Source organism: Lissotriton vulgaris, chromosome 1_1 (assembly GCF_964263255.1).
Source record: "Lissotriton vulgaris chromosome 1_1, aLisVul1.2, whole genome shotgun sequence".
Classification (NCBI taxonomy): domain Eukaryota; kingdom Metazoa; phylum Chordata; class Amphibia; order Caudata; family Salamandridae; genus Lissotriton; species Lissotriton vulgaris.
In genome coordinates, this window is record NC_141685.1 from 94,510,541 (window position 1) to 94,534,497 (window position 23,957).

The following is a 23,957-nucleotide window of genomic DNA, read 5'->3' on the forward strand; positions in this document are numbered from 1 at the left end:
AAACAAAAACATGAGGTAGTAAAAATTGTGAGCAACCAAAAATACATGAGGTAGTAAAGGTAATAATGACAATCGTGAGCAAACAAAATACTTGAGGTAGTAAAAATTGTGAGCAACCAAAAATACATGAGGTAAAGGAATGTGCGCCATTGTATAAAAGAACCACCGACTCCAAGAACAGGGTAACATCTCATAGCTGCGCGTGCGCAAGACGGTGCGACGGTGACATTGTTTTCCTTGAGGGAAGTCAGGCGAGGGCATCTCTTTATCATGGCTCCCGTGCTCCTGACCGCCCCCAAACCACATAATGACTGCGTCGCATAACTGCGCATGCGCAGGGCCGCGCGTTCATTTCTGCGCACGTGCGGAGCGAAGACACTACTTCCTACCGCTCTCGTGCTCCTGACCTCCCCCGCCCCCCAAACAACATCATGGCGGCGTCTCTGAGGCCAAGGACCTGAGAAGCCCAAACAGAGCCCTGCAGCAGCCCCGGCGGGGACAGCTGCCATCCTGGGACCAGGAGGTTAAAAATGATCCTGTCCAGAGAGCAGCAGCGGGCATCTGTTGGAGGTATATTCTTCGTCGAAAGACATTATCACCAGAATTGAGTTATCTTCTGTCTTCATAAGTGGCCCTGCTTTAAAATAGGAACTACTGCAGCCATCCAGAATGTGAACACATTTTGGGTCTGTAAATGAAATGAATATTGGTGAAAGCTTCTGTCAAAAGCGTCCTTACTTTGCACTGGAGGGCAATGGGGTATGACAAGGGCTAGTTACAAGAAGAAGTTATAAAAACGGAAAATGCAAGAAAAAAACTATTTAGCGTTCTTTAATGATTTACAAAGTGTCAAACATAAACCAGTGAAATGTTACTCATAAATACCCTGAAAGCCTATAAATGTCACACATGGGCAAACTGAAAACCTGTCCGCTCTGCCCAAACCATCCAGAAACCAGAGCACCCACCCCTAACTTAAACAATTTACGGAAACTACAGAAAATGAGTTAACTGGCTGCGGAGATCCAGTTTCTCTGTGCGGGGAGAGACACACAGCAGACTAATCACAGGCTCTCCCTCAGCAGACTAATCACAGGGCTCCCCCTCACGCAGTTAAATAACATCCTGCTTCGACCCACTGCCATCACCTGTCAACCTGGTGTAGTCAATACCAATTTTGCATAATCTGCATGGTGGGGGTGAGATTATGTCTCGTTAGTGTCCTTACATTTCTGGTGCTTTTAAGCAATTTTAAGATACAATTAGAGCTTTTCGTTGCTCAGTGGATAGTAATTTATAATATTTGTTTGTTTCCTTCATCTTCATTGCTTGATTTTGCTCGGAAGAAAGTGTCACTCATAGTCTTTGAAATGTCACTCATTATTACACAAAAATTATAAAAATGTCACATCGCAACCTATGAGCTATGCTGCTCAATACACAATGGCACAATCTTACAGTTCCATGTGCTTCGCTATTCTCAGTGCATGCGCAGTTATAGCCACTTGTAACATACTGTGTGTCCTGCCCCCCCCCCCTCCCCCTCCCTCAGGGCAGCTCCTCCCTCGCTGCCTCTCGCAGGCCGAACGCACAAAAGAGTTAAGGTATGACATGGCCTCGAGGCAGCGGACAAGAGCATTAAAGTATGAGAACTGAAAGGAGTCGGGCCTGTGGATGTGCTGATTGGGCCTGTCAGGGGCGGGGCCTGTGGGTAGGGGCACGGTCTGTGTTTGTGAGGGCGGAGTCTGTCAGTGGGCGGGGTCCGTGGATATTAGGGCGGGGTCAAAACAATAAACCTGCCCAGCCTGGGGGCATTGAATGGTTATTTCCAGAGTGCGTATGAATGCACCTCCTCTGCCAGGGGCGGGTCCGGGCGGCAGCACCGCGGCGGCATTCCTACCACCCACTACAGGTTAGGTTGGGAACTGCAAGGGGCGGGGCCTGTGGGGGCGGGGCCTGTGAGTGGGAATGCGCCTCCTCTGCCGGGGGCGGGGCCTGTGGGTGTGGGTTGGGGTATGTGGGGCATGGTCAGTGAATGTTGGAGCGGGGCCTGTGGTGTGAATGCTCCTCCTCTGCCGGGGGCAGGTCCGGCCGGGCCGAGCTGCGCTCTCGCTGGCGGCGGCACGGCAGCGACATTCTTACCACCCACCACAGAACTTAGTTTGGGAACTGCATAGGGGCGGGTTTGGGGGTGTGGTCTGTGGGTGGGGGTGGGTCTGGGTTTGGGGGCGGGGTCTGTTAATGAGAGCGGGGTCAAAACAATAAACCTGCCCAGACTGGAGGCCCTGTGTGACCAGAATTTGGAACTCGCTTACTCTGTACCTCCACACTGCCACCTCTTTCCGCATCTTCCGAAAGGATTTTAAAACTCTTCTCTTTCAAATACACGGCTACCAATAACTCTGACTGTTTCGTGTTCCTCACTGGAGAACTAGTTTGTCCTTACGCTTAAATTGTGGAATGTGTTTTTTTGGGACCATAATCGCGCCAACTTTAGTTTGCATTGTGTAATTTTTAGCGGATTTATACTCTGTAAATATGTTACCATAATATCTAATCTTATATACTTTGCTCTATTGTAAAGCGCTCTGACACCTCTGGGTAAAGCATGCGCTATCGAAAAATGCCTAAATAAATCCAATGCGCTGCGACCAGGCTGTTGGAGACTCTTCGTGGCCTTGGGGCTCCCAGTCACACGTCCTCAGGTTTGTAGACTAAAGACTGTCTGCTGCTTGCAACTCAGAACTGTCGATTCCTCAGGCTCCAGCAGGCTGCTTTTGGAGGCTTCAGGCATGATAATGAATGCCGCCGTAGTCGCCGAATCTCAAGTTGCACATTCTTACCTTTCTCCTGGGCCACTGCAACCACGGACTTTACCCATTAACTGACCACATCTATAAATGATGTATTTGACACAAATGTGTCCACATGAGCATCTTTTAATTTGGCTGATCTGGGACGTGCCATGTAATAGCAATTCCCCTATATTATATCTATAGGCACTTTTAAAATATGCTTTTCACAATAAATACATCCGACTGTTTGTTTTTGCATAGCTTTTCTTAATAAACAGATCTGGCATATTGCCTACAATAAAATTGATTTAAATTATTTCAGGGAGCTAGCAGCTAAGCTGAAGCCTTTTGAACAATGTACATCCTGTTTGCCTCAGCTTCTCAATCTCCTGCGGTTTGCCCAGTACTGCGGCAGACTGGGCAGCGCTCCAAGTTGGCAGACTGTAGTTACTTTAAGTAGTTATGATAATTTATTAGCAGGCAGCTGAGATTATCCGTGTTGGGGCCTCTCACATCCTGGTTGGTACAGTCGGGTCCCACACAGGCCTCGAAAAATCTTAAAAATGTTAGAAGACTTGTAGGGCAAGTGACTCAAATAATCTACTCAACCTAATTATAATGCTCTTGACCCCTAAATTGATTTCAAATGATGTGATCCTGGGCAAGTATTTTAATTTACGCAGGATAAGACTTGAAACCTTTTTTCAAGAATAAACCTTAGCCTATACTTCAGTCAAGGGTACACAGATTTGAAATTGGAATTATCTTTTAATTCCCAACCACGTTGTATCCCCCCTGAGGTTTTGGCCTGAAGATGCTGAAGAGGGGCTCTTTGGCAGATATCTTTTGTTCCTTGCCGTTTGGTGCAGTGGAGGTAAGGGACTTAAAAATTGTAGATGTGGTGTAATGGAAAGTGATTAAAACAGGTTGGGTAGTCCAAATAATTACTTTTATTCAGGTTGGCTCCTCCCCTGGTTAAAAGGAAGAGTGGCGACTATCTGAAGTAATGGATTGGGATAACTGCGCTCTACTCTTAAGGGGCCGACATGTTTGATGCCTCATAGTCTGGAGGATCAGTGGCGATTCATCAGGACCTAGTGAAAAACTATCAGTTCGAATGTTACATGCATATTGTGCTGTGTGTTATGTACAGACCCCCCAGGATATAGCAGCATGAGTTAGTAAATTTAGCCGCACAGATATAGAAATTTAGCGGCAAAAATATGGCAATTTAGCGGCATTTTTGCGGCACTTTATTTTACTCATAATCTATCATTTTCAGCCTTATATCAATGGAAACTGTTTTAGCAGAGTATTCCGCTTTGAAATAGGCAGCCTGGGATGTGAAACAGAGGAAGCAGCCCACAGGTGAAGGCTGTTATTCCTTGGAATGCAATCCTCCATTTGATTTAGTATAGGTTCTGAGAAGCCCATCAAAGATGGCCTGGTAGCAGAGCATCCCATAGGAAATGGCATTCCAGAACCTACCTTAGTGAAATTAAATATTTGCCTAAAATCACACAATTTCAGCAGGGAAGCCACGATTTTATCCACATTTTCTGGTTTCACTCTGTACAAAATAGCAAGTAAGTGGGTATCAATTTGTCTTTCCTTATGTTAAGACGTTGTTTTTAGTTTTAACCTCCTAGTGCATTCTTCTGTAGTGTTTTAAATTATAGCTCCAACTTGACCCGAAGGTATTGAAGCTCTTCACATGTGCACCAGTGACACTACACAATTACAACACAAACACATGCATTGTTTATAGACATAGGTAGATTAAGTGACGTGCCCAGAATCACAGGATGACGAGCCACAATTTCCTAGTGTATTAAAGCAAATCTAACTCAGCAACTGTCTAAATTGGTTAACATCCTGGAAGATATGCTCTCTGCCCTGTCTGCCACACAGGGAGGTCTAATACCTCCTCTGACACAAGTGCTTCCAGCACACCTGCCCCTATTCCTCCTTGTACATCTATTCCAACCTATGACCTCATTCCGCCACCTGACCCCACTCAAAGCACTCACACTGTCCCAAGTCCACCCAATGTCTTCTGGTGACCCAATTCCTCCACTTCCTTCAACTATTCCGCATTTCCCTAAATTATCCCAAAACCCTAAACCTCACCATTTCCATAAACATTCTTTCCCAGTAGACCCAGGGTATGCCCCCATAAAAGTCTTAAAATCCCTACCCAGGCCCAAAAAGTAGGACTTTCATATGTTCTAAGTGTATATAATGCCCTAAGAGAGGGACATTAATACAAAGGTGAATTTTGAAAGTTTTTTAAAAGGTAAATCCGTGGTAAGTTAAAAAAAAATCACATTACACAACAAACTACAGAATGCAACAGACCATAATATTACTTAGAACAGCACCGCCTGAACCTTCTGTAATTCTAATGACCAAAATACATTTTTCTTTCATATTAGGCAATATCCAACATTCTGAAATATGGTCATGGTCATTTTTCACCTGTCTATTAAGAGTCTGTTGAACTTACGCCAAGACAGAGGTCTGGAACCTGATTAGAAAAGGAGGTCTTAGAGCAATACAATCTTCAGGTATGGCCTTTAAACTATCATTCAGAGTTGAGTGAATCAATCTGAAGCTGATGATTTAATTGTATTCCTAATTAGGGAATCAATCAATTCAGATATCAGAACACCTTTACAATATTTCATTTCAGAAAAGGGCGCAATTTCAGACATTAGCTTCAAATTAAATATTTCCAACCACGTACTTGGTTTAACAATTCATTATTTTATTTTTCACTTTGACTTTTTCATAATTCCGAATTTTAATTCTCATATCTTCAATATGTCTGTAGAGATAAATGAACTGTAGCATTTTAATTAAAGGGGCACTGCTTCGGCGACATAGAATGAAACATGTAAACCTTGAGAAACCTAGGATATGGCCTAATTTTAATTTGTACAAACAGGGGGAGGTTACATAACATAATATATATTTATATTGCCAGATACCAAGCTGGCTACTCTTGATTTTACTCCATGCCGTTTTCTTCTACCTATCTACACTTCCTAGCTCTTTTATCACACTTGTGCAGATTATTCTTAATTCCCACGGTCTCCTTTTGCCACTGTTTTAACCCGTTGAAGTCCCTGCATTCCTGGGCACTTTTGTCAAAATCGCGGCATTTTTTACAAAAGTGCTGATTTCGCGGTTTGCCACGAAATCCTGGAGTGTCTGTATGTAGTTGGCTCCTCGTATGCAATGCATTATTTCGCTGTTCTCATTGAGTCCATTGTCGGTTGTGCCCAGATGTAGGATCGTTTTTGCTTCGAAGCGCGATAGTATGGAATTAGTGCAACTTCCTTTTACGTGTTTTAGGACTGTCCATTTTATGTCTTATGCCCCATGTCTTTTTTCTTCGCAATGTTGTACCATGGGTGCATTCTGGACTTTGCATTTAATTCTGGATCTGTGTTGAGTGAGCCTCTTTTTTAGTGCCTGAGTTGTTTTACCTACGTATGCAAGCTGGCATGGGCATATTACACAATATATTACTTTGGTACTATTGCAATTTATAAATTCTTCATGTATGATACTTTTGCCTCTGTATTCAAATTTATTTCCTTCGATGGTACTCAAGCATGAGATGCAATTTCCACATCGGTGGTGTCCTTTTATGGGAGGTAGTGCTAGCTTGGTCTATATGGAAACCTTTGGTCTATTCATCTGTGTATTGGCACGTACCTGTTTGTCTTTGATGTTTTTGTCAGCTGACCGCTGTCGGGGTCCTCTGTTGGTTGCTGTCTTAATTCACAGAGTTTTCCTTGGGTTGGGGACAAAAGTCTGATCCAAGGGGTGTACCGAGCCAGATCACATGGTGGTACTGTCTGCAAACTGGGGTGTATCTGTGAACAACTTAATGTTAGGTGCTGCACAGATGAGGAGAAGAGTTCCCCGTTTGTCAGTTCAGGGGCTCAGGAGAGTGTAGGTAGAGGTATCCAACAGAGTTCAAAGGGGCATAGAACTGATGATTGCCTCTGTAGTAGAGGGCCACTGTCCACGTTCTATCACCTAAGCAGGAAAGTCTATCAAGGTATTGATTAAACTCCCCTGTCGTTAGGCTGAAGGGGGGTTGTGTTAGACCTGGTCCTTTTTGCATGGTCATCCCCACACTTTATACCTTCCCCCTACTACTTTTTGATACATTTGTTTTGTTGGCATTGGGACTCTGTGCACTTTACCATTGCTAATCCGTGCTAAAGTGTGTGTGTTCTCTTCTTAAAACATGATCACATATACTTCTGCCGATTTAACATATTTAATCTACTTGTAAGGCCCTAGTTAGGTAGCCCTACTTGTGCCCATGGCCTGTAAACTAAATGCCACTAGTGGGCTGCAGCACTGGGTGTGCCACCCAATTAAGTAGCCCTTTAAACATGTCTCAAGCCTGCCACTGCACAAGACATCACTGGCAGGATACGAGGGAGGGCCTGAATAGGCTCTGTAGTGTCTCAACACAAAGAACGTAAAAACCGCTGATATGGATGATATCAGTCCCAGGATGCATCACGACTTGTAGGGTAATGCCCAATTGCCTTTAATACAGTGTTACTTCACGCTTTTAGAGGGAAAGCGTTGTGTATGGGACAATTTACATGGCTGACATATAAGGTGTTTAATGTTGCTCGTGGTAATGAGTTTATAGCATACTAATGGCAATACTTTTGATTAACATTTTTTAGAACAGAACCCCTGACGAAGGGCCAGTATGGCCGGAAATGCATTTGGTCAAGCTTTTCATCATTGTTAAAGGAACTGGGAATTTCGACATGCTGTATTAAAGGCAATTGGGCATTATGCACACATTTGAAAATTGGAATTACCTCGTTCTACAACCTCATTTTTCAAACACTAAAATTATGGGACATTCATTAAATTTGGTTTACGATGATTTTTTCATCCTACAAGGCGTGATGCATCCTGGGACTGATATCATCCATATCAGCGGTTGTTACATTGTTTACTTGGCGCTGCAGGATGCAGCGTAAGCCAGGATTGCTCCCCCTAAAGACTACCATTGGATTAAAGAGAATAGAAACAAGGAGTGCGGGCCACAGACTCTTCCATACAGTCAACACAAAGAACTGCTCACCCCCTGTTTTAGTCTGGAACAAGGGCAGGGAAGGTAGGGCATCTGTACACTTCAAAGGTATGCCTCTAGAAGTTTATTCCACTTCAAAGGCACAACTGTGTATGAAAGAAGGTCATTGGACGCCACCACTTCAGTACACTTTTGGACTTGGGGACACTGCCAGGAAGAAGGACTACTGTGCCGCTACAAGGAGTGCCACTTTGGTGGACTGCTTCTGTGAGAAGTTGGCCTGATGTATAATGTCTCCAATTCTGGGGGCACCTTGTATCAGTCCAAACAATTCCTTATGGTGGTGGTTGTAAGTCAACCTTAAAAGACAAGCTATCCTAATGGTAGCATGGACTAAGCAGCCTTCAGGCTAAACTCAAGAGGGCATGTGAAGCCAGCTGTTTTACCATGTGCAATCCTGTAATATCAAATGAAAGGACACCACACAAGTTATATATTATAAAAATATATGTATATATTACTAGAATAATCCCCTGTACTCTTTATGAGTATAGAAGCACAAGCGTTTAAACAAAAGCACAGTTAAACATATGAAAGTTGCACAATTATGGATGAGGCCGGTGGCCACTCAAACCATATATCAAAAAAGTGGTATAAGTATCACTTTACGAACAGTGGTAAGGCCTGGGGCCTTGGGAATCGCTGGGACTACACTGGACTAACAGCAGTTAGGACGGGAGTTGCCCGCGGGATTCAGGTGCAGCGATAAAAGCACACGCATGCACCAATGCAAAGTTAATGGTGCGTAAAAGTTATCGAGTTACAGTTTTAGGAGTCTTCCGACTGGAATAGAATTACCACACTTTAAACTTGGAAACTAGAGGTGTAAACCACTACAGGAGCACTGGTGTTAGATTGTTACCTCACCCACAGGAAGCGGGTGCATAGGTGCCAAAGTGTGTCGGGTTTCGTCGTGCAGTTCTATGGAGCCTGGAGATGAAGATGCTGTAGGCGGCCAGGAGAGAAGAGTCCGGTTGGATCCAAGGGTGGATCGAGGATGTAGGGTACCTGAAAGAAGAGGGGACAGAGTCTGGGTCACAAGCCAGTGACCAGGAAGGAACCAGGAAGGAATCAGGCAATGTCGGGCGCAATCAGGTGGTTGTCGAGAAGCTTGTCTCCGCTGCCACGTGGACTCTGGGGCACCAAGGATGTCCAGGAGTGAATCACGAGCTGTCCCACGAAGGCTCTCGCTGTCGGCAGTGTCGGCTTCCGAATCAGAGTTAACAGGCCTTGGCAAATGCAACCCAAGCAGGATTTGAAGATCGCTTCTTACTCGGACCAGCAAGGTCAGAGCGGGTGCTCCTTTTCAGGGAAGCGAGGACCAGTCTGGAGCAACCAGACTAGCAGTGTAAATTCTTTGGTTCGTCGGTACTGGGGCCACTAGCCAACGGGCAAGCGACCGGACCAACACGTCGAGCAGGAAAATGCAAAAGGGCCCCATCGCAGCACTCGATGAGTGTGCAGGGGAGAGCTTTGGTGCAAAAGCTGCTCGGGGCTGGGGCTTCCCAGACCCCAATGCACAGCTTCGAGGGGGCCTCGGGAGCTGCACGGTCAGCGCTTCGTAGTTTTTCCAAGATGGCCTGCTCCACGCTTCATGTCGCCTCCACGGGTCTCAGATTCACTGGGACTGTGGATCGGGCTGTTAGAAGTCAGGGAAGCTGGGTCTCGTCGATCTCTGTCGCTCGAGTTCCGGCGGGAACTGCAACAAAGCAAACGGTGAGGTGCTGGATGGTACCTGTTTGCACAGGGTGGTCACTCCTTGACCACAAGGGAGATTCTTCAGTCTTCCACGTCGAGTGGGATGTCGAAGGGTCCAGAGTTCTGTATCGAAGTTTCAGTCAGGATAATCTGATGTCCATCAGCACAGCTCCTACCTTTATTCCAAATCAAGGGGCTGGATTACCTGCTAGGTCCCTCCTATGGGTGGGACCCAGGAAGGGGGTGGTTACACCCCTTTCCCTTTGTCCAGTTTTGCGCCAGAGCTGGGGCTGGAGTGCCCCAGAACCGGTTTGACTGGAATTTCCTGGGACACCTTGTGTGCCCCAGGCAGTGTCTAGTTTCATTCAACCCTCCCTGCTCCAATCCACTATCTCCTGTCTGGGGTGGTGTAGCACCTCCCTGTGACAGGAAACCTTTTGTCCAAGCCTCCCCTGCCAAGTTTCGGTCAGCAGCAGGAGGCCAGACTTGTGTCGGTGCAGCAGCATCCATTTTGTGATGCTGAGGCTCTGGTTAGGATTAACCGCGTTTTAAGTAAAGTAACATGCCTTCTCCCTCTAGAAGGGTGGAATGCTACCCCCGTCGCCAGAACTGGCGAGGGGGTAGTATTCCAAAGTGTATGACACCTTACACGACATGTTTTGATAAAGCCAAACCAAAGTTAGCAATAACTGCGAGGATTATAATGCACTTAAGAGTATATGGTATGGCAATATCCTGGAACAGCTATAAGAAATGGTTCCAAAAGCTGCAGACAGGCTCAGCTCATGCTAGAGCACCATCTCACATAAAACCAAGCACTCTGCCTCCAGGATTGTTAAGGCCTACCATAGGAGTGACTTATAGGTATATGTGTGTCCAGATAGGTTTAGATATAGGTATACTATATCTAAGCAGGGGGTGATTACACCACCTTGCCCCAGCTGAGTGATCAGCCAGTTGTGTCGATTTAAATGGCCAGCCAGGGGTGGCAAAAGATATGCTGCAGCCCCTGGTAGGCCTTGAATGCACCTATGCCCTGGGCACCTACAGTGCACTGTACAGGGACTGATAAGGTGTCCAGTACCAAATTGGTGATGTACCTAAAGTACATGGATATGAATTTAGAGAGAGAACAGCAGGCTGTGGGTCTGATTAGCAGGCCCACAGCCACATTAAGTCGAAAACCAGTGAAGCAAAAAAGCAAAAATTGGGGTGACCATAGGAAAGCAGACCCTACTCTCCTACACAACCCCCCAAATGCAAGGACATTAAACTTAACCATGACCAGATAAGTCTTCATGTTCTAAGTGGAAATACCTGGAGAGACCATCTGCATTGCCATGGTCAGTCCATGGTCTGTGCTCCACTGTAAAGTCCATCCCTGAAGGACTGGACCGAATTTAAGGCCCAGCGGTGCCAGGGAACAACACCTGAAACCTTCGTGGGTTACCTGTTCCGGCGTACAAATTACAGAGACACGGGACACTTCCTTCGGCGTCAAAGATCAAGGTATATTTACTGCAGGGATACAGAAATCGCAAGAAGTACACTACGTGTAGGTTCTGAGAGACTGCTTCAAATTGCAACAGTGGGTCGCTCCTTTTATACATATTTTAGTCATAGCACAACATGGCGAACAAAAGGTTACAGCTCAGTTCCCACAGTAAACTTCAAAAGGGTTGCTTTCATGTATTCAGAGGCCCGGAACATAATTACAGTAGCATCGCCGGTTCCCAACTGTAAAAGTACGTTTTCTCATCATTAAGTACATTCCATTCTGACTGTAAACGAGTTAAAGAGAGACAGAAACAGGTGCAACAGATTGAAAAAGAGTGTGGGGGGCAATATCGGAAACACGATTGAAGGATCAAAGGATTCGTGCCTAATGTATGTATGGCTGAAACAATAGACCGGCATGGCAAGATGAGCCTTGAGCGGAGTCATCTGCCTTTGCAGGGTCATCCCCCTCATCATAAAAGACACCCTCAAAGGAACACGTGTCTTCCGCAAGAGCTTGGGAATCCCAGGGTCACGAAGCGGACAGTGTCCGTTCGCTGGCTACTTGAGGGCAAGAGACAAAATGGATGCTGTATCTAAAATGGAACCCGTGGGTTCAGATGAAGAAACCCACGAATAAGACGAACGGTTCAGGGCAGCGTAGCGAAAACGCATACACCCACTAAACTCGTCATTTGCGGTTCATAGATACCAAACTCGTCCATATTCGAACGAGTCGAAAACACCATTATGATTGTCACGGAACCTCAGACGCTCTTTTTGCCCTCATGTAGGCAAGCACTAGTCGATATCAGAATCGATCTCGATATTCATCAGATCGTTCAGATGTTGCTGCAACATTATTCTATCCATCAATGTCTCTTTGGTAACAGATGACCGTCTTGTACACGTTGTGGCACAAAGGCCACATAAGGCAGGACCACACTGCACGCAAAGACAACACGTGAACAGAAACGCTACAACAACCCCGATGATCATCAGAATCTTCCAACCCCACGTCGACATTAGGCCCCAAAACCATACTAGTAGCGTCCAATCACCTACGTCCACGTGTATGGACTCGGAGATCTTATGCAACTTCGAGATGGCTTGATATACAGTTGGAGCGTTATCAGGGATGAAAATACAACAACTCGAATGGATCACCTTGCACACACCACCTCTATCTGCAAGAACAACGTCTAAAACCATACGGTTCTGCAACGTCATAAGCCTATCCGCCTGAAGCTCTGCTGTCAGATTACCAAGAGCACTTGCAGTTATATTAGCAGTCGATTCTACCACACGAGTCAACTGTCTCAGGTTCCTACTATTAACATAGGTCCCCAAAACGGCAGGAAACCCTTAAAGAAATCTCCTGCTTCTTGACCGGCAGTGTCCTCTTTGCTAATAACGCCTCTCACAACTCTAGTCTTGTGATAGTCTGAGGCAACTGTAAAAGTCGGTGGCAAAAGATTCGCAATATAACAGGTGTCTGAGAAGTCACGGGGCAACCATGTATATGCGCGATCATAACATACAAAGTATGTACCCTTGGCAGTCAGGAAAACAGGGGAAGAGAGCATTGGTAAAACATACGTTTCAGTGCAAGCACTCTTCCCAAGCTGAGCTCGCGGATTTCGACCAAGTCCTTGCAAGCAGAAATTACCAAGATGGGGTACGATCCAGATCGGAGACGAGCTTTTAAGCTGTCTATCACCCACTGACATACTATACTCAGCCTCACTCAGATCTTTGTATGCTCGCACCTCTTCCTCTGGAATAAGCGATGCATCAAAAATATCTCTATCTAAGTCAACAATCGCTCTTGCCAAAGGCTAGTGGTACGGGCCAGGACCAGGATCTGCAGAGCGTGGCTCTCGATGGGGTAGGAATCTAGTGCGCTACGAAACATAGTTTGGAATGCTCGAGCTGACCCCTGGGAGATGTAAGGAAAAACCAAATACGGAATACCCCTATCCATGGTATGTGGCATTAAACCACACACCCAACAGTTAGTAGTGTTCATCACCAACTGATGCTGATGTAGGAGCTGGACAAAGGAGTTATTCATGAATTCCGCACGTCTAACCTGTTCATGTTGGGGCAGACGATGAAAGGAATGTGGAGAAACAGTGGGAATAGAATTTAGTTCAGAAGAAGAAGAGGTAGGTGAAACAGAAGGCAATAACGACTGTATTCCAAAATACACTCCACCCACTAGTAACATAGAAACAGTCAGGAATAGCAGGAATAACTGAAACAGAAAGCATTTTGTTCGGATCGCCTTATAAAGCTTGGATCTTTGCATCGACATCCTCTCTACTTCCGACAGCTTAGAGAACTCCATCCTCTAAAAAACCATCCGTAACGTTCTTGACGCACTTCGTTCTGAGTAGCGATTATCAATTTCCAGGAGTTCCCAGGAATCGACAAAAGTAACCGACCTAGTGTCAGGAACCTGCTAAACAGAAGGAAGTACCCGCACTTCCCTACGGTCAACCCAGATGAAAGGTTTTCTTAATCAAACATTCAATTTTAATACAAATCTCCTAGCTGTGGAAAAAGGAACACACAAAAGGAACTCAAAAATTGATAGAAGATGCAATTGTTCATAATGTTCGTGGCAACTGTAAGGGGATAATATGAATTGAAAGGGAAAACAAAAGGGATTTCTTTTATTAGTCTTTGTCATGTGAACGAAGGAAATATCTACTTCTTCCAGGACGAGTCTGTTCTTCAAATAATTGGTCAGATTGCGAACCAGTGTTCAATTGATCAGGTGATAGTTCAGGCCTCGAATTCTCCAACGCTGACGATTCAACAAATGTATCTGGCTGCAATGAAGTGTCTCCTACAGGTTGAGCATCACTAAACGGCACAAAACGTGTTGGGGTCTCAGTTTCTGTTGCAGCAATTCCAGTTCGGACCCATGAATCTGCTGGTAAAGGGATCGGAACTTTTTTGGTGTGGGTGGCATGCACCCAATTCTTCCTGCCTTCCAACCGAACTGCAGTCCTTGTGGCCAGCAGGACTTGGAAGGGACCAACAAATCTCGGCTCCAAGTTGCGTTTTCTCCCAAAATTACGGGTGACAACCCAGTCACCCGGTTGGAGCCGATGCCCAGGACTCTCTGTCTGTGCCGGTAGAGCTTCAAAGACCTGTTGATGAATTAACCTCAGTTTAGCAGTCAGATCATAAAGATAATCAATCAACATTGGGTATTCGAGACTATCAAATGCCGTTGGCCTCGGGACTCCCCAAATGTTCGCAGGACGGCCAAACACAATCTCATATGGGCTAAGCCCTACTCGAGAGTGTACAGTCGCCCTGGTCGACAAGAGAGCTAGAGGCAAGGCATCAGGCCATGACAGACCAGTCGTAGCTTGAATCTTGGCAAGTTTCAGTTTCGGAGTGCCATTGTACCCTTCCACTAAACCTGCTGACTGGGGATGATTGGCGCTATGGAATTTTTGTCGAATTCCAAGGCCCTTACACACACTCTTCATCACACTCCCCACAAACTCACTTCCGTTATCAGACCATACAATCCGTGGCATTCCATACCGAGGAAAGTATTCCTTCAGTAGGACTTTTGCTGTAGACAGGGCAGTATTATCTTTAAGAGGATAGGCCTCAATCCATCTGGAGAACGCGCAAACCACAACTAAAACGTATTTCAGGTTATTGCATCTCTCCATATGGATGAAGTCCAGTTGGATAACCTCAAAGGGACATGTGGGAGGAGCAAAATGGCCAGGTGGAGTAGGAATGCCCTTGCCAGGATTATACATCATACATATCATACAATTTTTGACCACTCTCTCAGCACACTTAGCAATACCATCATTCTTCCATACAGGGGACAACAACTTACATATACCTTTCGCGCTAATATGTGACAAGCCGTGAGCCATAGTCACAACGGCTAGTACATATGCATCCGGTAACATCCACCTCAGACATTCCGACAAATCGACCCAACATCCATGCGTGTCTAACTTTCCCGTACTTTCTTTCCACCTAGTCTTTTCAGTTTCAGTGGCCTCATTCTGAATCGCTTTCACGCTCTCAACAGTGTCCTCACACATACCAGTCTCCGCAGGCCACCTTACTGAACTCGTAACGTACATTCGAGTTGCAAGATTCTTAGCCGTTTCCTTAGCAATCTCATCCGCAAACGCATTACCACGACCAACATCGTCCGTAACCTTTCGGTGCGCGCTGCATTTAATGATTGCCACCTGCTTAGGCAACGTAAATGCGTCCAAAAGATCGTTCACGAGCTGTCCGTGTTGGATCTTCGTACCATGCGATGTCATAAATCCTCTTTCTCTCCACAATCGACCAAAGCTATGTGCAACGCCAAACGCATATTGACTATCTGTAAACACATTCACTCGCTTTCCCTTAGATAAAACACACGCTCTTGTCAACGCAATCAACTCTGCCGCTTGAGCCGAATTCTGACTCAATCTCGCAGTTTCCACAACCGTACTCAACGTCACTACAGCATACGCAGTCGTTACATTACCATTCGGCAACTTAAAGCATGAACCATCAACATACAGAGTACCGTCAGGATCTGCCAATGGAGTGTTTTTTAGGTCAACACGACCCTTCGTTTCTTCCTCAGTTCGTAAATAACAATCATGTGGTGGTACATCGTCTGATTCCATACTAATCGGCAACAATGTCGCCGGGTTCAGCACATTATAGCGCTTGATTTGTATATGACTTGCCAAAAGCGTCAACTCCTAACCAGACAACCTTGCACTCGTCAAGTGTTGAGTTTTCGTTCGATTCAAGAGAGTGTCAACTGCATGCGGAACCATTACCGTAAGCATATTATCCATGACCAGTCCTGCAGATTGCCGGATGGACACCGCAGCTGCCGCTGTCGCTCTCAGACAACTCGGCAATGCTCTAGCTACGGGGTCCAAGGTCGAGGAAAAATATGCACATGGACGCTGCTTACCACCAAATTGTTGCGTCAGGACACTCAACGCACAACCCTCTCTCTCGTGAACGTATAGTGTAAACGGCTTACTGTAATCAGGGGTACCTAACACAGGAGCCGAACACAACGCATCACGTAACTCAGAAAAACTTTTCTGACACTCTTCAGTCCATGGCAAAGGAGTCGAAACATCCTTGCACGTGAGGGCTACCAATGGCTTCGCTAGCAATGAAAAATTCGGAATCCATTGCCTGCAGTATGACGTGATACCTAGAAAGGCACGCACATCTCTCTGAGTTGTTGGCACAGTCATTCGAGCGATCGCTGCAATTCTTTCTGGGGTCAACCTTCTTCCCTCCTTTGACAATAAGTGACCTAGATAGGTTACTTCTTGACAACAATATTGTAGCTTAGAAGGTGACACCTTGTGATGCAAGTCACAAAGATGCTGTAACAGCGACACTGTAGCAGTTTTGCAAATCTCTTTCGTGTCAGCAGCCACCAGCAAGTCATCAACGTATTGAATCAAGGCCGCACCAGCTGGTAACACAAACGCATCAAGTTGACTCTTAAGAGCTTGGCTGTAGATCGATGGACTCTCACAGTAGCCCTGAGGAGCGCGTTTAAATCTAAAACTGCGACCACCTAATGAGAAGCCAAATAGATCTCTGCTTTCCTCAGCAATCGGAATGCTAAAGAAAGCATTCTTCAAATCGATTACCGAGAACCAAGAGGCAGAGGCTGGAATCAGAGTCAGTAAAGCCGTAATGTCAGGCACCACAGGAAATTGTGAAATCACAATCTTATTCACCTCACGCAAATCAATGACAAAACGGTACACGGGAGGCTTGGATGGATTAGTTCGTTTTAAAATAGGTAACACAGGACTGTTACACACATTTCCCCGAGTTTCCTCAATAACGTCTTTTTCGATCAAGTCATAAATGATCGCTAATAGCGCTCGTTCACCATCAAGAGAGATACGATACTGGGGAATGCGTGGCAATCGCACATTCGATTTCAATTGAACGACATAAGGTGGTATGTCCAGCAGGCCCACATCATTGGGACCTACCGCCCATAAAAACTCAGGAAGGGAACTCAATTCCGGTGGGAACTTATCAGTTGACAAGTACATAGGAGAGATCACTCTCTTACCCAATGTAAGTTCCACTCCCGTAGGAGAGCAATACAGAGTCGCATATAACCATTTTAACAGATCCAGACCCAATAGATTCTCACCACAACCAGTAGTTAAAATCAAGGGAGCCTCTAACTCACGTGGCCCGATCATAAGGGACAAAGGGCTAGAGACTGGATTACTAACCGGGGCGCCAGAGAATCCAACGGAAACGTTCGTTAAGCCAGACAAAGGTGCGCCAGGGAGTTTCGAATGCATGATGGAACTTTTAGTTGCACCAGTGTCCAACAGAAAAGGCTCAACTACGCCCGATGTGGCAACTGCGACGTAAGGCCCACTCTGATCAACCGGAACTGATATTACTCCCTCTCTTTGTCTGTGGCTGTCCTAGTAATGACCGTCAGCATCAATATCATGCTCGACGTAATAGTCGTCCACATGATACTGTGCAGATCTACCAGGAGATGAATCGCGCTGATCAAAGCAATTGTTTGAATCTGATGAAGTGGTAGAACGCTCATTTTGATTTTGAGAAGTACCACGGCCTCTTCCACGTGAAGCCTGTTGAGGACCACTACGACCTCCTCGAGCCGAAACGCCATTATTTCAGTCACGTAAAACCGGACAATTAAACTTCAAATGGCCCTCACCCCTACAGTATGCACATTGATTATACCCAAGCGAAGATCTTGGTGTAGAGGGGTCAGTACGCGACTGCGTCCTAGAAGACTGTGATTGTGATCGATTTTGCTGCTGTGAGTCATTTTGATTCGAGCGCGGAGGATACGCTTGCTGCAACAAAACCTTAGTTTTAAGCTCCTTCGTTTTCTTATCTGCACGATCACTTTCTTCCTTTTCTCTATTTTCATAATATTGAGCCGTAGCTAATATTTGAGCAGTGGTAGAAACAGCCCACGAACTTTCGGAATTTTTCAATTTATTGCTTAACTCAGGCAACAAATTGGACACGAATTTGTCAACGAACAGTCGCTGACCTCCCTCAGTGCTCATATCCTGACCACTGTGATCGATAAATGCCTCCTCGAACCTGGTAAAGAAATCGGAGACCCTCTCGTCTTTCTTTTGCTTACACGCAGACAGTTTATCCCAGTTCACTCTCATCGCTGGCATAAGTGTCTTCATAAGCGTAATGATCCTTTGGGGCAAAGCCGTAATTAACTGTTCGGGCTTAGCCCCTCCAACTTGTAGTGCGTCAGCCGCTACAAGTGCAGCCCAATCACCACCTAATTCAGCCGCATGATTCTCTTGGCGGATTTTTGCCCAAATCGGTTGAGGTACTACGTTACCGAACAACATATCAATATCGGCGAGGTTCATAATAGTAGCATCCACAAGTTGGGATAACTCCTTATAATAACCTGCCGGATTTTTCCGAGGATCAGGCAAAGATTGCTTCACCTGCAAAACTTCCGACCGCTTCCATGGGAGGTGTATCCAAACTCTCTGGAAGTGTGGTAAAATGGGAGGGGCTACATTAGCATCACCTGGCATCCATACTGGCGGAACTTCTCGCATGGGATACTGACCAGGTTGTGCCATCCAATCCTCAGTGTCACCTTTAAACAATGCTCGAGGTTGTACTGTAGATCGAAAGGATAAGAGACGCTCTAAAGCACGTCGAACATTAGTACCCACAATCATACCGGTCGAAAACTGATTCTGGAGTTCAGTCATTTCGGGCGGTACATTGTCCACCTCATCATTATCCCACTCCTCTCGTAAGGACTTACACATTTCCTCAAACACAAATCTTTGTGTGGGCTCATTGAATTGAGAGAACGTCTCAAAAACTATGCGCGGGGTGTACTTAGCAGGATGCCTAATCCATTTGCGCGTCATATTAGTTAACGTCTCACTCTCCCTACCACCAGGAATTTGACTCCGTCTCTGAGGGACATCAGAAACATCGGACCCGAGGATCGGTCCGAACAACGGAGAGTAAAGATTAGCCACAGCGTTAGGTATGCGACTACGGACAGAAGGAGAAGAGGAGAGAAGCACAGGGGCAACAACATGAGGACTGAAAGTAGGGGCAGTAGGAGTAGCCAGGACAGCAGAAGTAGCAGGAACAATAGACTGAGAAGATATAGGCAGTGGAGCAGTAGGAAAAAGGGCAGGTAAGGGAGCAGGAACAACTGGAGGAACAAGAGGATTCGGAAGAACAGGACCAACGGTAGGCTGACCAGCAGCTGCCGGGACAACAGGTTGAGGGACAGGAGGAATCACAGGAACCGTAGTATCCTGTGCGTATGGAGGTGGTGATTTCAGTAGATAGGACAGCAAAGGGTCCTCTACCGTTTCATCTCCCTTCTTATCAGAACTTGACGGTAAAACCGGATAACATTTATCCACCGCCATGTGTTGCAGTCTAGCAAAAACGTCCTTTTCCTTCTCTTCTTTGTCTCGCTGAAACTGCTCTGCATTTCTCATCACCGTAATGATACCTTCTCTCTTATTTTTCTTAATCTGTTTGATTTCTTTCTGCTTGGCCTCTTTGCGCCATAACCGAAAGGAATCAAACATGGCCGGCCTAGCTTTCTTTTTAAACAATTTTGCTTCGAGATTGTCCAAAATTGAAGTTTCGAAACTACCATGGGGTGGCCCACTCAGGACACCATCGTCTTTAGTGTAGCGGATCCAATAATCATTATACACGATAGGACCCACTCCATGGCGACTATAAAGCTCATATATTGGAGTTCCAACTGGAGGTATCGGACATGAGTCCTCCAATCGGGAATCCTTACCGCAACATTTAAAGAAACCAAACAAAGTACTACGGCCAGGCATCGTGCACACTAACCGAGTTTACAAACTTCAAGGGTTATCGAATTACGATGTCCTCGCAAAAATGCAAGACGGTTTTTGGCAATTGCAATCGTCAAATAAAACCCAACAACTAAGAACCAACGACTAAGAACCACAAGTGCAATGGAACCATGCATACAACCAAGTTTCAACAACAAAGCAAAGGTCCCAAAAGGAACCAACAACTAAGGACTGGGACCGACCCACAAATACTTAACTGAAAGAACAATGGCGTCACCAGGAAGGCCCGTCTTTCGTCTCGCTGTACAAAGGTCTACGCCAGGCGCCAAAACAGGTCGACAGTCAGGGCATCAGTCCGTCGCAGCCGTCAGGAGACGGGAATCTTCGCGGGAAAAGTCTTCGGACCACTTATTTCGACAACAGGATCGATGAAGCGGGGTGCACCTTTCCTCGGAGATTTCACACGAAGTTCCTCGCGATCGTCGGGCTTTGGACCGGTACCGCTGATGTCGCCCAACGTAACGTTGGGCGCCAACTGAAGGACTGGACCGAATTTAAGGCCCAGCGGTGCCAGGGAACAACACCTGAAACCTTCGTGGGTTACCTGTTCCGGCGTACAAATTACAGAGACACGGGACACTTCCTTCGGCGTCAAAGATCAAGGTTTATTTACTGCAGGGATACAGAAATCGCAAGAAGTACACTACATGTAGGTTCTGAGAGACTGCTTCAAATTGCAACAGTGGGTCGCTCCTTTTATACATATTTTAGTCATAGCACAACATGGCGAACAAAAGGTTACAACTCAGTTCCCACAGTAAACTTCAAAAGGGTTGCTTTCATGTATTCAGAGGCCCGGAACATAATTACAGTAGCATCGCCGGTTCCCAACTGTAAAAGTACATTCCATTCTGACTGTAAACGAGTTAAAGAGAGACAGAAACAGGTGCAACAGATTGAAAAAGAGTGTGGGGGGCAATATCGGAAACACGATTGCAGGATCAAAGGATTCGTGCCTAATGTATGTATGGCTGAAACAATAGACCGGCATGGCAAGATGAGCCTTGAGCGGAGCCATCTGCCTTTGCAGGGTCATCCCCCTCGTCATAAAAGACACCCTCAAAGGAACACGTGTCTTCCGCATGAGCTTGGAAATCCCAGGGTCACGAAGCGGACAGTGTCCGTTCGCTGGCTACTTGAGGGCAAGAGACAAAATGGATGCCGTATCTAAAATGGAACCCGTGGGTTCAGATGAAGAAACCCACGAATAAGACGAACGGTTCAGGGCAGCGTAGCGAAAACGCGTACACCCACTAAACTCGTCATTTGCGGTTCATAGATACCAAACTCGTCCATATTCGAACGAGTCGAAAACACCATTATGATTGTCACGGAACCTCATCCCCTGTAGGGAAATGGACCACCTGAGCAGTTTGGGATTTTCACCCTTCATCTGATTAAGCCACAAGAGGGGCTTATGGTCTGTCTGAATTAGGAAGTGAGTGCCAAACAAGTATGGTCTCAACTTCTTCAGGGCCCAAACCACAGCAAAGGCCTCCCTCTCAATGGCTGACCAACGTTTCTCTCTAGGGGTCAGCCTTCTGCTAATGAAAGCAATGGGCTGGTCTTGACCGTCTACATTAAGTTGTGAAAGCACAGCTCCCACCCCAACTCAGAAGCATCTGTTTGGACAATGAACTCTTTGGAGTAGTCAGGACTCTTCAGGATAGGTGCAGAGCACATGGCCTTCTTCGGGTCATCAAATGCCTTTTGACAGCTAACTGTCCACTGAACCTTTTTGGGCATCTTTTTGGATGTCAAATCATTTAATGGAGTCACAATGGATCCATAATTCTTCACAAATTTCCTGTAATACCCAGTCAGGCCCAAGAAGGCTCTGACTTGTGTCTGGGTAGTTGGAGGAGCCCAGTCCTGTATGGCCTGGATCTTGCTCTCCAATGGTTGAACCTGACCCCCACCTACTAGGTGGCCCAGGTACACAACCTTGCTCTGCCCTATCTGGCACTTGGTAGCCTTGATAGTCAGGCCTGCCTTTTGCAGGGCCTCCAGAACCTTCTTCATGTGGATCAGGTGATCCTCCCAGGTGGAGCTGAAGACAGCAATATCATCTAGATATGCTGCACAAAAGTCATCCAACCCAGCAAGGACTTGATTCACCAACCTTTGGAAGGTGGCAGGTGCATTCTTCAAACCAAAGGGCATCACCACAAACTGATAATGTCCACTGGGGGTAGAGAATGCTGTTTTGGCTTTAGACTCCTCAGCTAACCTGATTTGCCAATAGCCAGCTGTCAGATCAAATGTGCTCAGAAATTTGGCAGAAGCCAATTTATCTATGAGCTCATCTGCCTTTGGAATGGGATGAGCATCTGTCCTAGTGACAGCTTTGAGACCTCTATAGTCCACACAAAATCTAATTTCTCTCTTTCCATCTTTGGTATGAGGTTTTGGCACAAGGACTACTGGGCTGGCCCAGGGGCTCTCTGATGGCTCAATCACTCCAAGTTCAAGCATTTTCTGCACCTCAGCCTTTATACAATCCCTGACATGGTCAGGTTGCCTGTAGATTTTATTCTTCACAGGCGGACTGTCACCAGTGTCCACCTCATGGGTGCACCAGTTAGTTTGACTGGGTGTAAGAGAAAACATATGTCTATGAGCCTGCAACACTTGTCTGCAGTCCCATTGCTGCTGGTCAGAGAGCCTGCCTGCCAAGGCTACTCCATCCACTGAACCATCATCAGGGTTTTGGGAAAGCAGGTCTGGGAGAGGGTCACTCTCTTCCTCCTGTTCCCCATCTGTAGCCATGAGTAAACCCATGTCTGCCCTGTCCACATATGGTTTCAGTCTGTTTACATGGAGCACCCTGTGGGGGCTCCTAGGGGTGCCAAGGTCCACCAAGTAGGTGACCTCTCCCTTTTTGTCAAGTATGATGTGGGGTCCAGACCATTTGTCTTGGAGAGCTGCTGGGGCCACTGGCTCCAACACCCACACCTTCTGCCCTGGCTGGTACTCAGTCAGAACAGCCTTTTGGTCATGCCAAGCTTTCTGTAATTCTTGGCTGGCTTCCAGGTTTTTGGATGCCCTCTCCATGTACTCAGCCATCCTGGAGCGGAGACCAAGTACATAGTCCACAATATCAAGTTTAGGCTTTTTGAGAGGTAACTCCCATCCTTCCTTCACAAGACACAATGGACCCCTCACAGGGTGGCCAAACAAAAGTTCAAAAGGGCTGTAGCCAACCCCCTTCTGTGGGACCTCTCTGTAAGCAAAGAGCAAGCAGGGTAAAAGGATGTCCCATCTTCGCCTAAGCTTTTCAGGTAACCCTTTTATCATTCCCTTTAGGGTCTTGTTGAACCTTTCAACAAGCCCATTGCACTGTGGATGGTAGGGTGTGGTAAACTTATAGTTTACTCCACACTCTTTCCACATTGCTTTTAAGTATCCAGACATGAAGTTGGTGCCTCTGTCTGAAAGGACCTCCTTTGGAAAGCCCACTCTGGAGAAAACTCCAAGTAGGGCCCTTGCCACAACAGGAGCTGTTGTGGTCCTTAGGGGTATTGCCTCTGGGTACCTGGTGGCATGATCCACTACCACCAGGATAAACCTGTGCCCAGATGCTGTTGGGGGATCCATTGGTCCTACAATGTCTATCCCAACTCTTTCAAAGGGCACCCCCACCACAGGTAGTGGTATAAGGGGGGTCTTTGTGGTTCCACCTGCTTTGCCACTGGCTTGGCAGGTTTCACAGGAGCGACAAAACTCCTTGGTATTCTCTGACATGTGAGGCCAGTGAAAGTGTGGGATAAGTCTTTCCCAAGTCTTGTTCTGGCCTAAGTGTCCTGCAAGGGGAATATCATGGGCCAAGGTGAGAAGGAAGCCCCTAAATTGCAGAGGTATAACCAACCTCCTGGT

At 46.3% G+C, this 23,957-nt stretch overlaps 1 protein-coding gene across 4 annotated transcripts in view; it reads left to right on the plus strand.

Moving 5' to 3' along the window:
• Positions 1–387: 387 nt before the first annotated feature.
• The window catches only part of LOC147737535 (uncharacterized), a 202,183-nt gene continuing 178,613 nt past the window's right edge, over positions 388–23,957 (plus strand). For all 4 annotated transcript variants that reach the window (XM_086936123.1, XM_086936152.1, XM_086936138.1 and 1 more), the window contains exon 1: positions 388–570. The gene's annotated coding sequence lies outside the window, so the exon portion shown is untranslated. The remainder of the gene's footprint in view (positions 571–23,957) is intronic.